We start from the raw sequence: 17,633 nt of genomic DNA, 5'->3' as shown, positions 1-17,633 counted from the left end.
GCTTTATTTCTAAGTTCCTGACACTGTTGTTTAGAAACTACTGTGTTAGTCTAACACTATAGTTCCCAGGCCCTAGTGTCTCTGCTTAGCCAGGGGGCATAGTTTGATTTTACTGTGATGGTTTTAACAGGGGCATGTGCATTTAATATATCTAAAAAGGATTTATTAAAGAGGTTCACTGCATCATCTAGGTCAGGATAGTTGAGTGGACTACAATTGCACCTTTGTAGGTCAGCTAGGAAGTTGTCAAAATTAAAGTTATGTTTTTTTCTAAGTTGTTCAAACATAGTAGGTTTTGGTGGGAATATGTGTTGTTGTATAAGAAATGTGGGTAGGTGGTCACTCAGATCATCAGGAAGACAACCTGATTGGAATGAGTGAGAGAAGTTATTTAGTAATATCCAATCCAAGGTTGATTGTTTTTTACTAGCTTTATCTATTCGGTTAGGTTCTTATATATATTTTCATATCCAGGTTTAAATGACAATTGTAATATTGCTTGTCTTCTTAAACTAAAAAGTTGTTTGAGATGAATAATGTGCCCTTTGTATTAGAGTGCTTTACCATTTTAAGGTAATTTTATTATTTTTTACTCTTTATTATTCTTTACACATTATACATACTGATTTAGTTGTCTGTGTTACCTTTTGCAACATGGGGTTATTTCAATGTTTTTTTGTCCCTTTTGATTTAACTGTGGGAGGTAAATGGTTGAGTTCCTAAAAAAGAACATTTTAAAAAAAAGTTTCTACAAGTAGTTTTGAACTGTTTTATGTTGCAGTGTTTCTATCTGATTAAATATTCATTAGACATAGCATTGATAGGCTATATTTTTTGGCGCCTACAGCAAGAGATTTTAAAAGTGAGCACACCTGTGCAGTGTATTGTTTTTTCTGATGAAGTTGCTCAAGTGGAGCGATGAAAACGTAGCTTTGTTTTAATAAACTTTGGATGCATTAAAGTATCTTCACGTATTCGTTTTGGTTTATGGCTAGTGACTGTTTGTACTCTCCATTTGGTTCTGTTAGTAGTTTTTTTCGTTTTGGTTAGGTTCTTATATAGTCTGTGTAAAACCATGCAAGTTTATGTGATGGATGGGGTGATCTGTATTACATGCAAGCCAGTTTAAGTTAAAATCACCCAATATGAATGTCTCCTGATTAAGGATACTACTTGCTTAGTGCAATAAATGTTCTATAGTTGGGGCATTATTTCAGGTGGGATTTAGCAGCTGATTATATTAAGTGTTTTTCTTGAATTTATAGTTAGTATGGTATAGATGATTTCTGCACTGTCAAGTTCTGGGGTTTTGCAGTCAAGGAAAGTTAACGTGAGATGGCCTTTAAAGAAGATAGCAACTCATTCTCTTTTGTTAAGTCTTTCCACCCGTAGTATGGAGTAACCTGAGGGTAGTATTTCATCATCTTTTATACCTGGTTTTAGCTATGTTTCAGTAATTATTACTATGTCTGGGGAGTATGGGGCTAGAGTGGCATAGAGGAATCTAATTTGTTGGCTATACTTCTAATATTAATGTTCATTAGCAATAGGTCTGATCTTTTTTCAGTTTAGAATTGGATGTGTAGGGGTGTTGAGACTAGAGTGACTAGTAGGGTTGGTGTTGTCCAAGAGTGGTCCAGGGTTTGGGTGGATGTCACCATTAAGCAGTAGCCTAGAGGCAATGATGGTAAGTAATTTCAATCATTGGATATGCTCATTGTTGAAAAACTGATGGTTATAGTGATTATCTTTAGTAGATATTATTTTAAGTGGAAAATATTGGAGGCTGTAATATTGACAAGTGCAGGAGAGATAATGAGATATGTACATGGAGTAGTATGGTAAGGTGAGTGACTGGTGTAATGAAAAGTGGGTGTCTGAAATATGTTGTGGTGATAAGTAGTGAGGTGAGACAGTAACATGAGTGTAGTAAGAAGTGATAGGTGAAGCTTGAGCATGTTGTAGGTGTAGGAGGTGTAACCAGGATAACAGGAAATGCATGTAATTGGATTAATAGAGTGAGGTAGTGTCAGCCTAGTGAATAAGAGTAGAAACACTGGGGTGGGTGGGACATGAAGGCAGGGTAGGGGAGTGGAGTGAGCCCAAAAGGCAAATGGAGTGGGCAGATCAAGCTCCAGCAGGAAGGAGTCTAAAAAAAAAAAGCAATTGGGAGCCAGGAAAGACAATACACTATGAGGAGTTTTTGATCTTACAGAAAACAAATGTTGCTAGCCAGCTCTTTAAGGTAGGATGAGTAGAGCTAGGGCAATTGGGACTGAACTACAGTTTTGTTTTGGAATAGTTTTGATCTTAGACTCTGGAGCTAACCTGTTTGCATACAGAGGGAATAGGTATCTTATACAATTAGCAGAGTATGTCGCCACCTAGTGACTGGCTTCATTAAAGCTCTCCAAGTTGGAAGGTGAATGGAGCTCATGCAGTGGTGATTACCTCACAATGTAGTCACAAAGTAGGAGAAAATTGTTAAAACAATTCAATGACATTAACCTAATGATTAATTGTAAAGGAAAGCTTGCATATAAAAGTAAGTTGAGATTTCTCAGGGCTGATTTGAGCTTTTGCTGAAACTTTGCTTCAGAACCTGAGGTGGGGGGGGGGGGTCACAAATCCTAAGGCTTCTGGATGGCCTGAGCAAACTGCAAAAAAAAAAGAGACAAAGTGTGAGCAGATTACAGTTTTAGGAGAAATGGAGACAAACTGAGAGAGAGTAGAGGATATTAGTTAGAGAGTGATGGAAATGTTATCAGAACAAATAAAGTGGGTACAAGAAATAGTACAGTAAGTGGCTACAGAGGTAAATGTCCAGGGAAGAGTAAAGAATAGGAAACACTGTCAAGGCAAATCATAATAGACAAATTTAACAACATACTAAGATTAATAGGGTAAAGTAGCATGGTAGTTAAGTAAGATACTGGTTAGAATATGCAACAAACACTGTGTTTCTGCTTTTCAAGTACCAAATAAACAAACATCTGTATGTTTCTGCTTACTAATACCAAGTAAGTTTCTGCTTACAAAAAACAATTAGCACTGTAGTTAGGTAAGGTGAAGGTTAGAGTTTGCAACAAATGTTGTTTCTGCTTTTCAGATAAATAAGCAAACCATATGTTTCTCCTTACTAATAGCAGGAATGATTCTACTAATATCAAGTAGAACTGTAGTTAGGTAACAAACACTGTTTCTGCTTTTCAGCTATCAAACACCGTTTCTGCTTTTCAGATACCAGATAAACAAACTGTATGTTTCTCCTTACTAATAGCAAGTATGTTTTTGCTAACTAATACCAATTACAACTGTAGTTAGGTAAGTTACTGGCTAGAATTTGTAAAAAATGCTGCTTTTCTGCTATTTATATACAAAATAAACACAACTGTATGTTTCTGCTTACTAATACTAACTACAGAATACTGTGGAGTAGCTATCAATAAAGGAACTGTCTATGATGCCACTCTAGCTTCCTAGGTAAGTTTGGATATGTAAGTATGCTATTCACACTGTAGTAACCACCAAGCTCTACATATACAATGAGCAGTAAAAAAAAGCATCACAGATTTGTCAGACTATGTACTCTAAATAGCAATAATAAGTGTAGCAGTAACACAGAACAGCATAAAAAATCCCTGTAAATTATGACAGCACACAGAAAACACTAAAAAGACATATTCATATAAAAAGAAAAAAAGGCTTACGGTAAGCACAGACAGCGGACTAAGGGAAGCTTCTGCAGGTTAGGACTAGACTACATTTTAAAGATGGTTCCCAGAGGAGTGGGTATTGATATAGCCTCCTATGAGAATAGCTAGGTGGAAGGGGAGGTAGCAAATATCAATACGAGATCAGGAAGATAGAACTGGTTGCAGAGCAAGCCCCAGCAGGAGAGAGTCCAAAAAAAAAAATCAGGAGCCAGAAAATGTAAGTAGGACAATACACTATGTCAGTGCTTTTAATCTTACAGATTATATCAAGATATTATTTATACATTGCAACACGTTACTACCATAATAATGTCTACTAAATAAAATAACACATAAAAAATATTTATCAAATCTACAACTGTAAACCTTTTATACTGCAAATTAACTTGACTGTCATTTTTGGTATACCCTACACAAACTGTTACCCTTTTTTTTCTCACTGGCCACACACAATTTGTTTTTTTTGAGTACTTCAGCTGTGTCATCTTTAACCCATAAATCTGCATGTTCCTGTCATAACAAATGTTTCAAATTCTGTACATTTACACAATTTGCTACACACAAACCATTACAAGTGCCATCTTTGTGCACTACTGTATATTCTGTACCAGTTTTATTTTTCCATAAAATATTGTTACTGAAGTCTAAAACAACATATGACTTTGATGGCATGTCCATACCTAGTACAAAGCTGTTACACTTAAAACTGTTAACTGCTCTAATCTTTGACCCTTTAAATCCTGACAAAACTGCAGCCATGTCCTCTAATAAAGGTCTATTTGTAAGTGAAAAAATATATGAAATGCAGGCGTGGTAGCACAGTATGCGTAGAGCGTATCAATCAACAGCAGTCTGTATAACACACAAATACACTATATCTAGAGCTGCGTACAGATAGAGTTACCAGTTAGTCAGTATCACCATAAAAAGCAAAAGTATACCAAGTACTGTATCAGGCTTCCGTGGAACAATGGCTTGAAAACTCTTCAGCACCTCAAATAACAAAGAAAGCAAGTAACTGCAGTGCAGGCTTGTTATTCAGTCAGTGCATACAAAATAAGCTATCTGCTTGTAGATGGAGTCAACAGTTAATTCAAATAAAGTACCTGATTCAAGAGCAAAACTTCAGAGGAACAATAGCTTGGAAACCTTCAATGACAAATCAAGCGTTCAACTGAGTATATCCAAGGTAGTTTATTCATATAAAAACAACTAGGTCTTCATCAGGCCGTTAAACAATTTAGACTGACAAAGCACTCATATTTATAACAAAACATCACAGTAGCAACGATGTCATTTCCTGTTAAAATTTTAAACTGACAGAGCATCACAGTAATGGAAATGCCATTTCCTGTTGCTACTAATTCAAAGTCTAAAAACATTTTAAATAGAAAATATATATAAAAAAGGTATATATAAAAAGATATGTAGTGATAGTTGCAAAGCTGACTATATGTAGTTCCAAGACAAAACACTGTCATTGTACAAAAAACATATAATTGCATACACAATAAAATAAAATTACTGCTAAGAAATGTATCTAATTTATTAAAATTATTGTTAGTGAAAGCACTTATGCATTAGAAATCCATTCAAGATGCCACAATAAATAAAAAACTACTAATATTTGTATCATGGTGTAAACTCTCATGAAGTCAGAAATTTACCATCAAACATTATCACTAAAATATATATATGAAAAGCATATATATATGTTGATTTATACATCTAGTAGGAAATATCTAATATGTTAAAATATTATTATTAAGAACAATTCAACCCACCACAGTAGATGGAAATGAACTAACATTGATGTCATGATGTAAAAGTCTCAAGAAGTCAGAAATTTACCACCAAAAAGTGTCACTGAATTATATATAAAAAATGTGTAAAATGATCCACATATCTATGAGGTCATTGCCTACACTAAGTACATATATATAAAGATATATATATAAAAATATATATGTAAAAGGCCTCATAAACACTGACACTATATACACTAATGATACATCCACACAATGTGCAATAATATAGGTTAAAATGACGCAGCTATTTGTGAATATTTGGATTGCTATGTACTGCCATCCTATTATGTAGCAGGTTATCTATGGTAACATTATATTACTATATAATGATGTCATGCCACAACAATTTATGGTATTTTAGTGATAATGTTTGATGGTAAATTTCTGACTTCATGAGAGTTTACACCATGATACAAATATTAGTAGTTTTTTATTTATTGTGGCATCTTGAATGGATTTCTAATGCATAAGTGCTTTCACTAACAATAATTTTAATAAATTAGATACATTTCTTAGCAGTAATTTTATTTTATTGTGTATGCAATTATATGTTTTTTGTACAATGACAGTGTTTTGTCTTGGAACTACATATAGTCAGCTTTTGCGTGCAACTATCACTACATATCTTTTTATATATACCTTTTTTATATATATTTTCTATTTAAAATGTTTTTAGACTTTGAATTAGTAGCAACAGGAAATGGCATTTCCATTACTGTGATGCTCTGTCAGTTTAAAATTAAAATTTTAACAGGAAATGACATCGTTGCTACTGTGATGTTTTGTTATAAATATGAGTGCTTTGTCAGTCTAAATTGTTTAACGGCCTGATGAAGACCTAGTTGAAAGCGCTTGCCGATTTTTATATGAATAAACTTCCTTGGATATACTCAGTTGAATGCTTGATTTGTCATTGAAGGTTTCCGCTTGTGTTTCTGAAGTTTTTTGCTTTGAATCAGGTACTTTTATTTGAATTAACTGTTGACTCCATCTACAAGCAGATAGCTTATTTTGTATGCACTGACTCGCATACTGGCGTTGAATAACAAGCCTGCACTGCGTACTTGCTTTCTTTGTTATATGACTTTGGATATGTCCCGTTGAATGCTTGAGGTGCTGAAGAGTTTTCAAGCCATTGTTCCACGGAAGCCTGATACAGTACTTGGTATACTTTTGGTGATACTGACTAACTGGTACTGGTATCTCTATCTGGCAGCTAGCTATAGTGTATTTGTGTGTTATACAGACTGCTGTTGATAGATACGCCACAAGATACCGTGCCACCACGCCTGCATTTCATATATTTTTCTTTAACGTGTTGGTGAGTGTAACCTTGCAGTTTTCCCTATTTGTAAGTGAAGTTGATTTGTATGTATTAATCAGTACATTATTTCATAATTTTCTGTAAACAATGAAATATTCTTGTTTCTTTCAACCTTAAACAATGTCAGATAAATAATCCGATTTGGTGCTGGACTTCTACACCCTTTATAAATATGATGAAAATCCATTTTTTATAGAACTACTAACAATACTGACTTAAGCTATGGTATGTGTTTCTTCTTTACTTTGCCCTAAAATGCTATAATAACACTGACTTGAGGTAAGGTATGCAGTTTTTCTTTACTTTGTTCTGAAATCTGTGTATCATTTATGCTGCTGTTTACTTTACTTTATCAGGCTGATCAAAATCTGCAATCTGATCCCTCTTATTGCCCCTCAGTGCAATATTTGCACTGGCTTCTTAAAACAACAAATTAGAATTAATGACATTCTGAACATCTGTATTTGAAATAATGTGAACCTGAGACATTGCAAATGTTTGCTTTATGTTTGGTCAGGAAATCTGTATGTTAAGTACATTGACTGTGTTTATGTCTGGATTTACAGTACTTAACTCTGTACTTTGAATTACATGTAAACTAGAATGTATTACATTCTGAACATTTGTATTTGAAATTGTACTACTGCTTAACTCTGTATATTGAATTACATATGATGTAACGTTTACACTGATGTCTGAAGATTATAAACAAGAATTACTGACAGAAACTGACTCATTCTGGGAATAATGAGACAGTGTGTCTGCTGCAGTGTGCTTCTGTGATTTGACCCTTTTATATCTGGAAATATGTAACATTCTTGAACTAATAACCTTAAATTTAAATGAACATTTCTGGAACACAGTTTTTTAGACTGCTTTACCCAATTTTTAACTTTAAATCAAACATTTACTGGTGTGTTTACTGTAGAACTATTGCTTGACATATTTATAATGTAGTTTAACTAATGTATTTAAACTTTTCTGATAAGTACCTTCTGACAGCTAAAAAGTACATGCGTAACTTTATGATTAATGCTTCTTGCTGTCTGACAGCTAAAATGTACATACATAACTTTATGATTAATGTTTCTTGTTGTCTGCAGCTTTTTAAACATTTTCTTGCTTCTTGGCTGTGTGATGTCCACCTCTAAACTTGAAAGTTTGTGGAGATGGTGAAGTACATTGCTGTTAACGGGATAATGTCTTTTTATGTTCTGAAAGAACACTGCTGAAGTTTGTATATTTTCTGAAGTACTGCTGGTTTGTTGATGTTCTTAAAGTCTTTTCCTGAAGTAGTGTTTTGAATAAACTGTGGTGCTCTGCAATCTGTCTAAAAGCTGCAATTACTGTACATTATCTGCTCTGGCTGTTTTCTGTATAAAGTTTACATCTGGAATATCAGTTGTGTCTTATCAAAATGTCTGATCCAAAAGGAGTAACTGTAATGTTGTTGGTAGTGCCCTTATTTTGTGAGTTCACAGACTCCCATCTGGAAAAAACACTGATGTGCTGTTGAAAAGTCTGTTATGAAACACTTCTGCTGTAGCTACTGATAAACTGGAAAAAAAGGGTCAGAGAGTGCTTTTACTTTACCCTAAAGTCCATTCTGTAGAATGCATGTTGTTATTTTGTCTTTCAGCTTTTCCCAGTTAGGGGTCGCCACAGCGGAACTCCGGTCCGCTAATGATTGGTAGTTGAATTTTACGTGCCAAGTTACCAGCCCTGACGCACAACCTTCAACGAAGGTACGCCCATTCATGCATGTCTCCATGCAGAAGATGCTCTAGCTGAGAATTGAACCGGACAGCGTCTTACTGTGAGGCGACGTCTGTAGAATGCATGTATCCTGCTGATAAAGTTGCTATGGGGTTTTGTGACTTACTTTTACTGCGGACCCCCCCCCCCATAGATGGTTGGCTTACCATTGAAAGAATTGATAAGACTGGTGTATAATGGATTTAACTGGAAACAACTGAAATAAGACTGGAATGAATGTCTTTATTTGTCAATTACTCAAACTTGTGCTGAACAGGTGCCAGTCCCTCCTTTATGGGCCAATTCATTTTGTAATTTTCAGAATGAATTCTGCACATGCTGTAGTTCAGTTGAAAATGCTTTATTAGATGTTAACAATATCCAAATACTGTCTCCAATAACAGTGCTGATAAACAATAACAGTCTGTAGAAATTCTGGAATGCTGGATAACAGTAACAGTGCTGATAAATATTCAAATTTTCTGCAGGTATATTCTGATTTTCCTGAATAATATCAACTGAATCACTATGCATGCCCCCATTTGGCAATGTCAACTTTTGTTATCTTCTGTGTATTATATTCTCCCAGGCTAGCACTGCAGGTCCATTGGGATGAGTGTTCTACCCCACTGAACAATTGAAAAAAATAATACATTTAAAAATTCCACAGCCACAATTAAGTTTATTCACATTAAATTATACAGAAAAGTCATTTCAGGTATCCACCACTCTCTCTGAAAGAAATGTCTCTTTACATTAGCTTCATATAGCATTTCCTTGTTCTTGATCATCTGCTCTGAATGATAAATCATCTAGTATTAAGTTGGTTTCTTGGATGGGACCCGTATACCAGAGAGGAAGCTGAACTCTGTTCCAAGTCTGGAAGCAAAACTGTATCCTGCAGTACCTGATTCTGTGCCTCCCCTGATTCACCATTACCAGTAATGAGGACAGAATTTCACTTAAAGACTAAAAAAATTAAAAAAATTAAAATAAAAAGATTTTTTTTAATGAAGAATGCTTTTTAGTCAGTCAGTCTAAAAAGTAAAAAATAAGGAAGAAGACTGAAAACTTTGCAAAAGAAACACAGATAAGCTGATTTCAGAAAATCATTCAAGGTTTGGTTTTGCTGATTCCTGCTACTTCTTCTGATACTTCATTACCAGAATCAGCAAAACCAGCCTGGAATGCTTTTCTGATATCAGCTTGTCTGTGTTACTTTTGCAAAGTTTTCAGTCTTCTTCTTTATTTTTTACCTTTTTAGAGCAACTGAATAAAAAACATTCTTTATTAAAAAATCTTTCTTAATATTTTTATTCATAGGGAATTGGAGTGTTGAACGAGGTGCTTAATTTTAACCTGCCATCCAGTGTGGCAGGCTTTCACAAAGGGAATTTGCTCTCCTTACCCAAACCCTTACTGTTTGTTCTGTATTTTCTGTGAGTGTACATTCACTGTGAAACATTAATAAATTCATGGAGGCAAGAGATGTTATCCAAGGCATCTTTAACTCACAGGCTTTGCTGCTCAAGCCCCAGGCTTGTACACATGCTAAATCAATTTAGAGGTTTCACTCTCAACGTCTCTTTATCATACAGTAGTGAATTATTGTTTTTGGTGTTTATCCTATGCCATTGTGTAATAGTACTTAACCAGTACAAAAGGCAGGAAACAAACAGTAAATGAGGGATTAAGGGTGGACCTATGAACAATGGTATCTGCAGTGTAAAAATAAGATCTTGGCATACATTAACAATGCCTTTACATTCTACATTTTAATAATTTATTTTCATTGATCACCATGTGAAGCTACATGTGTATAAATGATCCACCCTTTTTTAAGGCAAGACATTTACTGGAATTCGTTTTAAGTCAGATTAAAAAATAAGCTGAGACATCAAATGAAAACAGCATCCTCATGATGACTGAAATGTTCTCCAGACAGACTGGTTACATTTGACTAGATAACTGCTGTATTTATACTAAGCTACAGTATTTTGTGTGCAGAGGCAGAAGGCCAACAGACTAAGCAGATTGTGCAGGTAATTGTACTAAGTGACTATTTGTTTAAGATTGACTCAGAGCCTGTTAACATTTCTTAAGTCAATGACTTGCTGAACAGTATAACTCCGACACACCGTGTAGTGGAGCAAACTGGAAAAGTATAGCCACTATCCCTTGTATAATAGTGTGTATACCAAAAATCTGAGAAAAAAAAACTTATACTGGAAAAAGATGTAGAACATATACAATATCTGTGGATGACCTCTGAAACAAAGCCTACAGATTTTCATCATGCTACAGTGGGAGCAATTCCCTATGAACCCTGAACATTATGTAAATGCCACAAGTGTTTGTTTTTTCATAAAGTGCCGAAATGGATGCTGCTTTCTGAGGAAGTCTGCACCATGATATAAAAACATGTGTAATAACTGTTGATTCACAACCATATGTCTCAACCTCTTTCACAAGAAATCTGGACAAAGCCTAAAATAATGGGGAGGGGGCAGATTTCAAACATTATTCTTACAAACTTAGAAAGTTTCTAGAGTAACACGATTTATATTAACATGCATAGTCTGGAGTATATGAAGTATGAAACTTAAATGTCTGTTATTATTTAATGACTTCAATCCTCTGTGATTTGTCAGAAAACCATAATTTTTATGAGGAGCAGATAAAAAAATATGAGGCAAATTGTTATGTTTTTGTGTAAATGTCTGATTTTCTTTTTTTTTTTTTTTTTTTCAATAATCATTTTTATTGTTTTGCCAAACCATTATACATTTCACACACTATTTACACTATGTACAATATTGCTTCCAATGTTTTAGTTCCATTTTGAATTTCCCTATAATACATTAAGAATAAATATCATTTTAACCAAGTACAGGAAATTAAAATCACAAAAAATTAAACATAAAAGCATCTACAATAGACAATTATAAACCAACTCAAGCCAATAATTTGTATTATTTCTACATTTTCTATCTAATCCAAGAATGTGTTGGTACACATACAGAATGTCCTGACGGAAAGTGGATAGGAACCTACGCTAAAAATAATATTAAAGATTTGTTCCCAAATTTTTATGCTGTTTATACTTTTCTTATTATTTCTAATTAACAATTTGTGCGCTAATATATGCTTAATCGCTAACAGCCTGAAATTTTGCCACGACACCTGTGCTGGGTTCAACCAATTTGTGGCTATATATAATTTCATTAGTAAACTAATATTCATAATTACAATCTTTTTGTTTTGTCCAAATTCTCCGTGGAATATGTAAAATCAGAAATTCCCAGGAGAGTGTTGAGTTTTGGTAACCCATTTTTGTAGTTGTAACTTTAAAGAATTCCATAATTTATAAATGCACTTGCAACTCCAGAACATGTGTAACAGGTCTGCTGTCTGATCTACACACTGTGGACATTTAGGTGACTTTTGAATCAAATTTATGAAGTGTAAGATGGGTATAATATGCATTGTTAAATATCATCAATTGAGTAAAGACCAGTTTTTGAAGTGATACGGATTTTAATGTTAAGTTAAACGCCTCTACTATTTTACTGTCATCTAGGGATGGCAATTTCTCTCTCCAGTATTTGGATAACAGAATATGATTATTATATTTTCTCTCTTTTGCCATTTTATACGCTGAGGATATATATTTTCTATCTTGTTGCAATGCTTCCCACAGATGACCTGAAATAACTAGTTCCTCTTTTTTATTTCAGAACTGGTAAAATAATTTATGGCCAAATCTTTTAACTGCCTCATTATAATTAAATAAGAGATGGGAAGATTCATCTCTTTTAAGATATCATGTACCGCTACTCCTAGGAAGGGGTATAAATCCCTTACAGTTAATTCCTTAATAAATGGATATTTCTTTAAGTCTATCAGTTGATTACCAATAGTTATATTAGGATTTCCATCAAACGGTTGAAACATCATCATATATTTTAAAAGGTTCAAGGAGGCAAACAGAGTTTGAGTCGCCACTGCCCATACCTTGATGTGTTCCATTAACTCATATTTACTCAATGTTTTTATATTCAAAAATGGTACAGCTTTAACATTAATTCTCTTCCCTTTTATATGTTTATAATTTAGCAGTACCCATTTGGGTATCCATTTTCTATTTTCACTATCCAAGTAAGACACCCTTAAAATCCTATTGGCCTGAATCACTGTATAATACATCTCAAAATCTGGTAAATCCAACCCCCCCCCTCGTTTTAGGAGCCATCAGTTTTTCATAGGATATTCTCGTTTTTCTGGGTTCCCACAGAAATTTCCCCAGTCCTATCTGAAATTGCTTGAAAAAGGATTTCGTGATTTTAAGTTGTGCTGCTCTAAAATATATAGCATTCTGGGGAGAACGTTCATTTTTATTATCGCTGCTCTTGCCATCATCGGTAGCTTCAACTTACTCCATCTTTTCAAATCCATTGTTATTCGGTCTCCAGTTGCCTTAATATTGTTGATAAAACATTCTCTATTTTCAGTTGAAAAGTCAATCCCCAAATATTTTATTCTTTCTTCTGTCCTTATTCGTCCTATCAATGGTAGCATTGAAAAAGGTGTAGGTGTCTTTAGAGGGAATATTTTGGTTTTTTTAAAATTTAGTCTGTAATTAGCAATTTACTCAAAGGTTTGTATTGCTGTTAGTATTTTTGACACCGGTGTGGTACTGTATATATTTAAATCATCTGCAAAAGCAGCCATCCTAACCTTTATCCCAAGAAGTACAGGAGAATTATAAAAAACTTTTTGTTTCATATGAAGAAATAAAGGTTCCAAATACAGATTAAACAGTATGGGAGACAATGGGCACCCCTGTCGAGTTCCATTTTTAATTTGAATCCTTTTGGAACATTCATGATTTATATATAAACTAGTGTATGCATTCTTGCATAAATTTCTTAACATAGAAATAAAAAGCTGAGGTATATTGAAATATGATAATGTTTCAAATAAATAAGCCAAATTAACTCTATTGAATGCTTTTTGAGCATCAATTATTAAAGCATATATGTTCATATTTTTATACTTTGCATAAGATATTAAAGTATGAAGAGTTAATGTATTGTCTGTAGTCTGTCTCCCATCTATAAACCCCGCCTGTTCTTCTGATATTATCAAGTTTATTATTTTTTTAATCTACTAGCTAGAATAGATGTCATGATTTTCATATCAATATTCAACAATGATATGGGCCTATAATTGTCTGGATTTTTGGGATCACTATTCTCTTTCAATAACAGAATTGTTCTTGAGGCATTAAAATGAAGATCATTGCTGCCATTCGAAATTATATAATTAAAGGTCTGTGAAAGTATGGTGCTCAGAATCCCACTAAAAGATTTATAAAATTCAGAGGTCATACCATCTGGTCCTGGGGCTTTATGTGGCTTTAGTTTCTTAATTGCCTCTAGAACTTCATCAACTGTAATCAATGCAGTCAATTCTCCTGAGAATCCTCGTCAATCTTGGGAAAATTAATTTTCTGTAAGAACTCTTTTCTCTCTTCATCATGCCCATGAGTTTGTTGCTCACCATATATCTGATTAAAATTGATTCAAAAATCTTCATGACATCTGACTTATCAGTATATAACGTATTATTATGATTTATTTCGGTAATTAATCGTGTCGATTTCGTCTGATTAATAATACGGGCTAATGCTTTCGAGGGAGTTTGAATGTGATTTGCATATTTAACTAAACTTCTTTGTTCGTACAGTGTCAATTTTCTGTTATGCATAAGAAACAGCTCTTTCTGACATCTTAACAACTCAGTTTCTGTTTGCTCAGTGTAGTTACTCATCAGCTCCTGGTCCAGTAATTGTACTTTAGTTTCCAGATCCATTTGTTCTTTATTTTGGAGTTTTTATAATAAGTGGCTTTCTGAATAAATAATCCTCTTAACAAAGTTTTAGTTGTAGCCCATTCTATATCTAATGGATGTTCATTACGGGGTATATTGTATACTAATTGTTTAAGTATCTCCTTAACTTCCTGTACTATATCTTCTTTGGTTAATAGGTATGGGTTTAAGGACCAATTATATCCACCATGATTTTTAGTATTTAAAATATCGGTCTTTAAAGTTAAAGTTATTTTAGAATGGTCTGAGAGCTGTCTAGCTTGATTAGAAACCCTAGGGTCAAGTGAAATGAACACTTCTGGAATTAAAAAATCAATTCTTGACCACATTTTATGGCAGCTAGAATAGAAAGTAAAGTTTTCTGCCTTTGCTTGTATGTGTTTGTGTTTAAAAGGGTCATATAGTTTGAAATCCGTTCTCAGTTCTTTCAACGCTACCATTGACTGCTTATTAAAAGCAGTCGAAGCTCCCAACTTATCAGTTTTAGAATCTTGGTAAGCATTCCAATCCCCCCCATCACTATGTAACAGTTGTTATATGACTGTAGAACAGAGTAAATTGAAGCTATATAATGATGTTGGTTCACATTTGGGGCATAAACACATAAAAGTACTATCGGCTTATCGAAACTTTCAGTTTTGAGAACCACCAAACACCATCTACCTTCTTTATCTATTTTGTCCTCCAAAATTTCTCCTTGAAACTGATTCTTGATTATAATTGCCACCCCAGCACTATTCGTAGTCCCTTCCGCCTTTACAACCTTCCTAATCCATTTCTTGTCCTTCATTGTTTCCCACTGGTCATTAGTCAAATGTGTTTCTTGTAATAGAATAAAACCTGCTTTTGATTTAAAAACAAATGCAGAAACAGCTTTCTTTTTTTCATGTTCTGGAGTCCTTTAACATTCCAGGAATCTATTATCCACATTCTAAACTATGAATTGATGAATAATGGTATCTATTTTTGTTTTCCACCTTAAATTGACAAGTGTTGGTATTACGTGAATTTTTTGGAAGCAAAACAGCCATCCCATCCCTACCCAGTGCCTATCCACTATTCCTCCGGACCAGGATGAACATAGGTTTTTCACATTGGATAACATTCCCCAAGTAGCTAAACTACTAATTCTATTAACTAACAATAAAATAGCATGCAAAAAACCTACACCAACTATATCTACGTCTACAAAGTCTAACCCAGACATTCCCTACTAAACACCGCACTCAAGTAACTACAGCTCTGAACATTTCCCTAATATTCATGTAAACTAATTGTACCTGACATGTCAAATAATTCACTTTTAACAAACTTTAAATACAGCAATAATATGTTAGCATTATAATTACTTGTTTCAAAACCTTTTAACTAACAGTTCACCTAATAAGCACACAGTTATTATACATTTGTTTACAACAAGCCATTATTTAGGTCAGCTATTTATCTTCAAAACATTCCTACAATATTGCATTTAATTTTTATAGATCATTACAGTTAGACATCACCTACATTACACAACTACTACTACTGTTTGCTAATTATACTATATGTATATATATATATACATATATATATTTTTTTTTCTTTTTTCTGTTCTCCCCTTTCCCCAAACTGAACACAGTTAAAAGATACTTATTTATTCACGTATTTACTCACTAAATAAAACACAGTAATTTACAAAACAGCCTGCAAAGGAGAGAAAAAAAAAAAAAAAAAGAGAAAAAAAATAACACAAAAAATAGACTGCATTACCTGGATTTACCACTAAGCCATAGACTCTTAAACAGCAACAGCCAAACCATACATTTTTGTCCATACAAGACACATTTTACCTCACTGATCGTTTCTCAGTCATTTTAGCTCCAAAAAAGTCCCAAAAAGTTTCGTTTCGATTTACAGCAGCTCTTCTTGCTTCCCAGCAGTTGCAGCAGTCCAGGCAGTTCAATTTTTGAATTTTCGCGCTCGCGACGGGGGAACCAATTCGCGAACTCAGCTCTCAGCTGTACCACACTCAAAACGGTCCCCCTGCTTCCTTTACCTCGTTTCCTGCTTCCTCGTGGGTCAGGAGCCATAAAACTTCGTGGAATCTTCGTGTTTCAGCTTGGAAGATGAGATTAAAAGATAAAACGGAGAATTACCATGCCTGCTGAAGAAAGAAGAACACACAAAGGATTTTGAAGCCTCGGATTCTCGTAAATGAAGTCTCCCATTCACTCTAATGCAGGAAAAAGCCAGGATGTACTGTTCAATTTTCAGACGGTGGCAGAGCCTTAAACAGCTTCAAAAAGGTAGGTCTGGCTTCTTTTTTTGTATTTACAGTGTATTTAATGCCATCAAGAGTAAAGATTAAACTGTTAGGATATTTCATTTGAAATCTAATGTTTTTGTCAATTAGAAACTTACAGTATGGAGCCAGCATTTGTCTAGACTGTCTTATTTGTGCTGGTAAATCCTGTGTTATAGAAACTTTATAACTTTGCCACATTATAGATCCTCCAGATTTGTTTATGGTTAGAAGTATTTTATTCACATCCTGGAAGTTTAATATTTTGACATACACAGGTCTTGGTGTATTTGAAGCTTGGGAATTCCTGTAAGCTCTATGTGCTCTTTCTATGACAATTTGCTGAACATCCACAGAGTCCTTAAGTAATGTTTCAAATATTTGTATGATAGAAGTGTTCAGCTCATTATATTGGATTGATTCTGGGATCCCTCTGATGATTATGTTGTTACGTCTTGATCTTGCTTCCAGGTCCAGAATTTTGTTTTGCATCATTTGTATATCAGCCTCTTGTGATTCAGATCTTTTAGTGAGCAATGCTATATTGTCTTCATTTGCTGCTATTCTGGTTTCTGCTTTCTCCATTCTTGTTAGAATCCGATTACATGTCTCACTAAATGTTTGTGTTTGGGATGTTAGGTCTTGTAATGCATCTTGTATAGGCAACAATGCAGACTTAATTTCTTCCATCGTAACCTGTTGATCAGATTTTGCTGATGCCCCTGTTTTTGCAGTTTCTTGCTATCTGAATGTTTTCTGTCTCTTAAATATGGATTCCTTCTCTGGAGACTGTAATGCTGACAGTTTAGTTTTAGTAGTTGTAGTGTCCATATTTTTATCTTCTTTTGACATTT

The sequence above is a fragment of the Protopterus annectens genome, chromosome 6.part0 (assembly GCF_019279795.1).
Source record: "Protopterus annectens isolate FY-2018-M chromosome 6.part0, PAN1.0, whole genome shotgun sequence".
Classification (NCBI taxonomy): domain Eukaryota; kingdom Metazoa; phylum Chordata; order Ceratodontiformes; family Protopteridae; genus Protopterus; species Protopterus annectens.
The sequence above is the reverse complement of the archived record's forward strand: the minus strand, read 5'-3'. Positions refer to the sequence as shown.